General features: G+C 37.7%; 1 long non-coding RNA gene across 1 annotated transcript; it reads left to right on the top strand.

The window, feature by feature from the left end:
• The first annotated feature begins 365 nt into the window (after positions 1-365).
• Positions 366-7,465, top strand: LOC120440583. Its single transcript, XR_005613360.1, has 3 exons — positions 366-429; positions 851-1,043; positions 7,393-7,465. It is a non-coding gene; the product is annotated as an uncharacterized LOC120440583 (long non-coding RNA).
• Positions 7,466-8,113: the final 648 nt, after the last annotated feature.

Raw genomic sequence — 8,113 nt, 5'->3', positions numbered from 1 at the left:
GCTGTACAGAGATGAAAATGGCAAGCAATAGATATTCAAGAAACAGCACAGTCGGAATTTATTACTACGCCTAAGTCGGTAAGTAAGTTTCAAAGAGACAATAGTTCTCACAAAAGGAAATTACTCAGCAACAGTCAGCTCTGTGACACTATATTAACAGTGGAAGTGGTGAAGTGGTATAAGTGTCCCCCTCTTGAAGGATGTGCATGGGAAATTAAACATTGCTCAGCAACTATCAGACAGAAAGGGCAAAAGGTAAGAGGAACAATAGTTTTGTGATTAGCAAGTTAGCATTAGCGTGCCAGAAATAGAAATGTGATTATGATGCAGTAATATTTTTAAGAATACTTTAAGTCAACCACAAACTAATTTCAAAGTCTGACGGCAACAGAGGTGCAGCTTAACATTGACACGGTGTGGAAGAGCAAGGTAAATAGTTTTGACTTTCCTTTGGAGGACTAAAGTTTTACAAGTCAGCAGCAAGTGTTAGCGATTTGAAAACAAAATCTTTCCAAAACCAGGAAGAATTGCAAGTAACAATGCCATTTTTTTTCTAATGCATTGTTAAGTTTCAAACAATAAGGCAGTTTGGTTTTTTTTTTAAATCAAAGGCTGAATAAGCATTTATCATAATGTATTAGACACTTTCATCACAGACCGAACCCTTATGAGAGAACTTTTTAAACTAGATTAAAATGACATTTGTGATGGGTTTGTTTTGCCCAAATAGCTGTGGAGCGACTCCCTTGACACCAAAGTAATATACTGGACTTCTCCTAAATTGACTGCCTCAGCATGGTACGCTTTCCAGCTTCATATAAGGGTAATTTTTACTTTGTATTTGCTCCAGGCTAACTTCAGTCTTCTCAAGCAGTTAATCAACAAACAAACTTCAACAAAAGGAAGGTCCTGGAAATCCTCTCTGGCAAAGTGACAATGTTTCTACAAAGAATACCTACTGCGGCGAGTGTATAAAGAGGAAGCGGCTTTATAAACCTGGGATGTAGCATTCAACTCAACATTGTTTTCATCTCGCCTCAAACGTAAGTCTGTTTTTCCCCCTAAAGGCAGATAACATGACAGCAGCTGTGTTTAAAGAAAATATTTGTTAGAAAATGTTTCAGGTTATTTAAAAAAAAACAACCAAAAACTTCTTTCTCAGTCAGTTTTAATCATACTCTCAAAAAATGTACTGTACAATCTGTATAATTGGAAAAAAACATTTATATTTGTGGGGTTTTCTCTTTGTTTCAAACATATTCCTTTATGCACATCATCCAGCAGATGAGACAAAACTCCTTTTTAAACTGTTTGTGTTTCATTTTCATTCATTTAATTCCAACACTGGTCGCATGAACATGTGTTCCTTTTAGCGTTGGGGACAATTTTTAATATGCATGATCATGGGATTCATTGTTAATATAAATGTGTTAATTGTAGCCAATTATAATGTAACGTATGGCTACAAGAGCTACAGAAACTCTGGCAGGTATGCCTCCTCGTTGTCTCTGTTAATATGAACCATGCACACACTACTGTGAACTACTTGTGCTTTTTCCCAGAGGAAAGGGGTCAATAACCTATTATCTGAACATCTTTCCTGTTTGCATTATGCTCCCTACTTCTCATAATCCTCCTTTGTCTGAGATGATGCGTTTTACTTCCTGGTATTTCCTAAGACAGCCCTGCAGCCATTCCTTGCATTGCCTTTGCAATTTAACGTGAATGATTTGACCAGCTAGCCGTTGGCAATCTGTCTTCTCAAACTTGTATTGATTTTGACTATCACTTAGAGCTACATTCAAGACAAACAGTGCTCTGACATCAGCAGACAACCCCTGCTGCTACAGCTGTCACATGAAAATGTAAAAGTCAGCAGGGAGCATTACCGCTAGATGAACTGTCAAACGTTAACATTACTCTTAAACACGCTTTGCTGTTTGAGGTATGTGCTAATACAAAGTCCCGATATTACTCATTATTTTTAGCATTTTGTCAAAGCGGGGGGAAAAGCCCCGTCTGCTGTAATATGTGAGGCTTCATTCTGTCGTGTAAGAATTATGACAGAACTGTCCACACCTCTCTTTCCACAGGCAGACTCCTAGAACAATGGAAGTTGGCAGTTTTAAATATAGCATTGCACAGACACATGCCTGCACGTATGTGTGCAGGATGGAAAGGTCACAAAGTAGCACTTCTGGTCTTATGCCTACAGTATTTTTTTCCTCTTGTGGCTGTATGTATCCTTGAAGCTTCCACGTTCCCATTCTTCCAACAACCGGCCCTCAGGTAGAAATACACAAACAAGCCCACCACTTAACTCTTAAAATCCATGGGGGATTGTCATCACAAAAGCACAGTATTGATGTTTGTTTTCATTGTGACCTATAAGGCAAAGATAATCTATGGCATGTCCTTAGCACATTCTTCCACCACAAGAATGAGTCTCAGTCACAGGGTCAGAAGTGTGGGAGCATTGATAGAGACCACTTTCATCAGCAGTCAAACTGCTCATTTTATGCACTACACCTAATGGACAGGGGTATCATTTATGAAGGGTAATGCCTTTAAAGGGGACATCAATGGAGACTAATGATCTGACCAGCACTCTGTTAGAAGCAATTCTTTGTTCGATGACATTTATAGTCATACTTTTATGAGGTGCTGAATGTGATGAATTGTAAGCCTAAAAATGTTATGTTGATGGTCTAATAATGTCAAGCACTTTATTTTTACTGATCCATTTACAATGAAGATGATGTAACCTCCAGGTGAATACTAATACAATGTAACAAACTGCTGTGAAAATCTTTTGCAAGTATTGTGCTGTTCTTTGTGAATTTAGGTTAACAGCCTACTGCAAACGGTGAGATGTTTCAAGAAAAAAAAATAGAAATTCTAACTTACTACAATAATAACAGCATTTTAGTCAGAAATGAGTCACACTGTGATGCTTTAGTCTGTCCATAAATCACCGAAAATTATGTTGGATGAAATCCATTAACTTCAACATAATGAAAGAGCCACTGTTGATAAAATGTTTTTGCAACCTGAGGATGTGGAGGACTGTAAATGTTTCTATGTTGAAATTAAACTGCTTATGCTTAATTTAAAAAAAATTCTTGTAGCTGTCCAGTGAGAGTTCCAGTGTTTGGGTTGGCCTAGTATATTATAGTCATAGTCATAGTATAGTCATCAGTTAAATCATTAATTTTCAAGGTGTTTGTTATAATACTGATTACATTCATACAACAATGCAGTGAAAGGAGTGGGTTAAATGTGTAAAACCTTTTTTTTTTCCTTCAACATGTAGAGAGACAAGAACACTTGTAGGCATATGCTGGCATATTCTAAGAATTCTCTGCACCTTTGTAAAAATACAGATGAAGAGTTGTTGTTTGATGCACTGAAGAACATCCAGCATGCATCTGAGAAACAGCTGCAGCTGAAGTCATCTGTACTTACCCAAGGAAATAATCTTTCTGGGTGTAATCTTGATAATCTTGAGGATGTTCGATCTCACCCCTTATGCCACCTGTATGCGTTACTTTCTCTTCATGCTATAGCTGTTCTTTCTCTCCATCCTCCTGTGTGTAGAACTGCACATCCTCATTGATCTGTCTGTGCCACTAAACAATTAGAGATTAGATTATAGGGCTATTCAAGGACAACATTAAGTTGTACTGTGTTGTACTCCCCACCTCTTCCCTTACGGTGTTTGATGGATCTACTTTCCCGTTGAAAAGCCTGAACACTGTATCATGTAATGCCAACTCAACATTACATGATCTCACAGTTTTGTACTCAAAATTTTGTAGTTAATCTGTAACTGTAAATTTTTCCAAGTAAAAATATATTCTAAATGTCTTCATGTTTTTATTGTTTTAGTTGGCATAGTTTGTGGAGATTGGATCTCTTGTGACATACAAGCATCTTGAGGTCATCTCAGTCCTGTTCTCTTTCAGTGCTCATAAATATAGTACTTATTCAAATTTGATACTTTTCTTGCCTCAATACTTTTTGTTCCTTTTCTCAGACACACAGCTGTACAAGCACTTCCTCATACCCACAAGTTTACTGTAGACACACCCGTTCTCATCGCTGCTGGATTTAGGTCCCGGCAGTACGGTGTAAACAAAAGCATAAATCACCTTTGCTTCTCCTTAATGGCTTGACTTAAATTCATGGTTTTCCCCTGCACTAAATCACAGCGGCGAGAGCCCAGGGAGGCTAGAAGGCTAATACACACTGTCCATGAATACCATCAGCATCGAGGCCAGTTTGATACATCTAAACATAGGCCTATCCATCTCTAAATTGACTAAGTTGGGCAGCCACTGGGGAGACGAGAACACCTGAAAGGCTGCCGAGCATGTGATAATTGTGCAGAGTTTGGACAAAAAAACGTAATACCATGTATTACCGTGGGACAATCAGAGGAAACCAGGAGTGTGAAAAGAAATGGCACTATCCTGGTTATCAAACGCAGTCTATCAGCAATAACAATAGAAGATGAGGAAATGCATTTCCTTCCTTCCATATTGAAGGTCTTTACACAATACAAGGGTGTATATGGAGCTCATAATGAATTTAACCTGGGTGGTTTCTACTGGTAAACATTAATGCTCCTGATATATCTGTTATTCTCCTCTTAGACCCTGAGCTATAAAATAAAGTATTAGTGTAGCTTTACAGTTGTTTTTGTTGTATTTTTAGCCATGCTACAGGCATGATCTCAATGTCATACAGCCTCTGGTGTCCCCAGAATGTTCTAAATAATAAAGTTAACATGTTTGATTTTATTAAACCTTTTTCAAAACAAAAGGTGTTATGTATTTGCATCTGCATACATACTTTTAAGGAAAACTCAAAATGAATTTAACCTTGTGCACCGAATTCTTGTTCTTTAAAGTCATTTAAGATATTGCTGTAGACCCTATGAAAAAAATTCTAAATTCATCATTAAACTCATTAAAAGCCCCAAATTACCATGACATTCATGCTCATGACCAGAACTTGATTTTTGGCATGGAGTGCCAGCAACTGGTGAAGACCTTGCAAACTTTCTGCAAAGAGTTTCTGTCAAATGTCGTCCACAGACAGTTTGCTTTGGTAAAACCATAAATGAACTTTAATCTGTATAGAAATGACAGCCAAGCTTATTATAAACGCACTATGCTGAAATATTCACCAAGACTTACTGATTTCCTACACATATGTCTCATTTGACAAAATAAAACCCTCGGATGAGTAACATTTACTTTACTATTGGAGCTGCTAAAAATTGAAAAAAATTGATTGCCCAACAGAATCACTTGAGTGCCCGATGGTTCCTCTGTGTGGCCTATCCTTTGTTTGTAATTATTTTGCTGTGTTCTTTGTAATTATTTTGCTGTGTGCGCACTCACACTGGCCAATCTAAGGTGAAGCACTAAAGCTTAATTAAAGGCGCTGTAATGTAAGCACCAGCTTGGAGACATCTGTATGGTCTTATTTTTAAATGAACAATAATTTCTCCATCCGACACGGATGGCCCATAAGGGGATGGAATGCATAGAGATTCCCTTGTGCTCTGGCTATAATTACCATAATCATCTCCGTTTTATAATTCAGACTCATACTTTAAATCTCTGCAAGTGAAAGCACTCTGTCTATAGGCACTTCAGCGTGAAGTGGTTGTCTGAGTGTTGTTAATCACACAGTGGGTCATCTTTTTCACTGAGGCAGTTTGAACCACATTTAATCTTCCTATCATAAAACACCTTTAGAGGCTAGAATCTCATCTGGGAGTTGAGCCAAAATAAATGATTTTTGCAACCAGTATTACTGCAAGAACACATCAGCAACTGCAAAGTGCAATCAAACAGAGCGAGCTAATCCTTTGCGTTAGCAAACATTGGCATCAAGTTTGAGCATTTCATAAGAAGGTACGCCAGCTACCATGTATGCACTGAGCCAGATTAGCTTCCCCGTTCTCCTAAAAAACCCTCTGATCTTGTCAACGCTTGCTTCAAAGTGATAAACTCTCCCTCACACACAAATTTGTCCTGTGTCAAAGCCGCTGACAACCCCATCAGGGTTACAGGAGGCAAGGGATGCATGCCCCCAAATACTGGATTTCATCCATTTTCAGTCCAAACAAAAGATAACAAGGATTCCTGACATGGCTGGCCCTTTGCAGATTAGAGAGAATTATAGTTTGGAGAATTCTGTCATAATGCAGGACAGAATGATAGTCGTCAAAAACAACTGCCTGAATATGATGCTAAACATATGCGCACATCAAACACAAGGGACAAACATAAATACAGTTTCAGATATTATACTCTTTGATGGAGAAATGTTTAGTACCACATATTTGTGTTAAACTATATGGAACTCTTGTAAATACTGGAAAGTTATACAGTTCAAATTGATTGCTAATATTTGAGTTAGAAATGAGTTTATGTTGGGCTGGTGACCAGGATGAATCATAGACCTGCTGTCTCCCCCTCTTCAAGTCCTTTTTTCCCCCCAGACATATAGTCTTCAAAGCTACCACATTTTTTATTCTCCTTTCTTCACGGATTCAGACAATATCAGCATTCTTGTTTGATCAAATAATTACACATTTTTAGCACTTCTTGTACAAGTGAGCCCAATTCAGAGAGATTAGAGATGACGGAGAATGAAACGGCACAACTGCAAACAAGAAAATGATTTAAAACGAATGGAAACAGACTTTTAAACAGCAGTATAGGACTGCAGCCCTCTCCTGCACTGTACATATCATGTCTTTTGTGAATGTGACAACATTTTTGTCCCAAAAAGAGTTGTTCTCTTGTCTCAGATTGCTCAAAGTCCTATTCCTGCCAGCTGAAGTAGGCAGCTGCACTATAATCAAGATTATTCAGTTGCATCCTTTGGAAGCCTGTAACAGCCTGTAGATTATGCTGAAATTGATGTATAATGAGGCCACAGATGGCAAAGCACAATGCTCCTTAATGTTTCAATGTTCACATAGTCGCAGCAGCTTTTTCTAAACGTGTGAAGATCATCTCTGCCACAGCTTAGGTTTGCATCAGTCATTATAACGGATGGCAACATACAACTGCAGTATTCACTCCTTTTAAATATTTTAGACAAAATGACCTTTGAACCTACAGAATGAATCAACTGCAGGGCTTAAAAACGTCAAGAAATGTTTCACTTTGTGGATTTTCCCATTGAGATGTGCTGTAAGGTTGATGAATTTCATGTTAAAGTGATGTGTGAAAACATAGGACTACAGTGCTCATGTAGACTTTTTCCTGTCTACATTTTCTTTCAGGTCTGTCACTTGATAACTGCCAGGAATAAAAGCTTGGGTATGATTAATCATAATATCAAGTCTTCCTTCTGTCACACCTTTAGGATGTGGACTGAAAATAAACTCCGGGATCCAGATAAGTGATGGATGGATGGATAAAACCCACAGCAATGTTGAGAAAAAAACAACAAAGAGAATGTGCTGGAAACACAATTTCTATTATAAAACTGGATGTCATTTCCTTTACTCCATGTTATCTTGGCTTTTGTTAACTGCTTAAAAAAATAGCATTCATTTCTTGAAGTCTGCATACACTCTAGGTCTTTTGCTACAGTGTTAGCATTTTAATGTTAGATGCTTAGAGAGATACCTATGGAAGCTTGTTTATGCCACTATTTTTTCTTTTTTTGCTATCTATATCTTGAAATTTAAAATAAATATCTCAACACTTTGAACTAATCCAAAGAATTTAGAGTTAGGTATCTTCAAAATTCTAGTTTATAAGCTGAAATTTTGCAAAAAATAACCCTAAATTTCAAGTCAGCTCTGCCGGTCAGGAAGCTCTGTCAAAGTATGTCAGCTACCAGTGCTACAGCAGTGCCGGACTTGAATGAGAAAACTGCTGAGTACTTTCAGTGTGGTTTTACAAATCATGAAACCCTTCTGTTACTACGTGAAATGTATGGCATTTTTGTCAGCAAAATAAAAACTTGCTTAGTTTACTATACATTGGTAGCTCACTGAGGCTATCATTATCCGAGTTTGAATGTCACTGTGTCTGTGCTATTTGCTTCTGGGTAATACGGAAATGATGTTATTTACGGA

This window comes from Oreochromis aureus, linkage group 6 (genome assembly GCF_013358895.1).
Source record: "Oreochromis aureus strain Israel breed Guangdong linkage group 6, ZZ_aureus, whole genome shotgun sequence".
In the NCBI taxonomy this organism is placed as follows: domain Eukaryota; kingdom Metazoa; phylum Chordata; class Actinopteri; order Cichliformes; family Cichlidae; genus Oreochromis; species Oreochromis aureus.
Note: the sequence above shows the minus strand (reverse complement) of the source record. Positions and strands in the feature narration are given on the sequence as shown.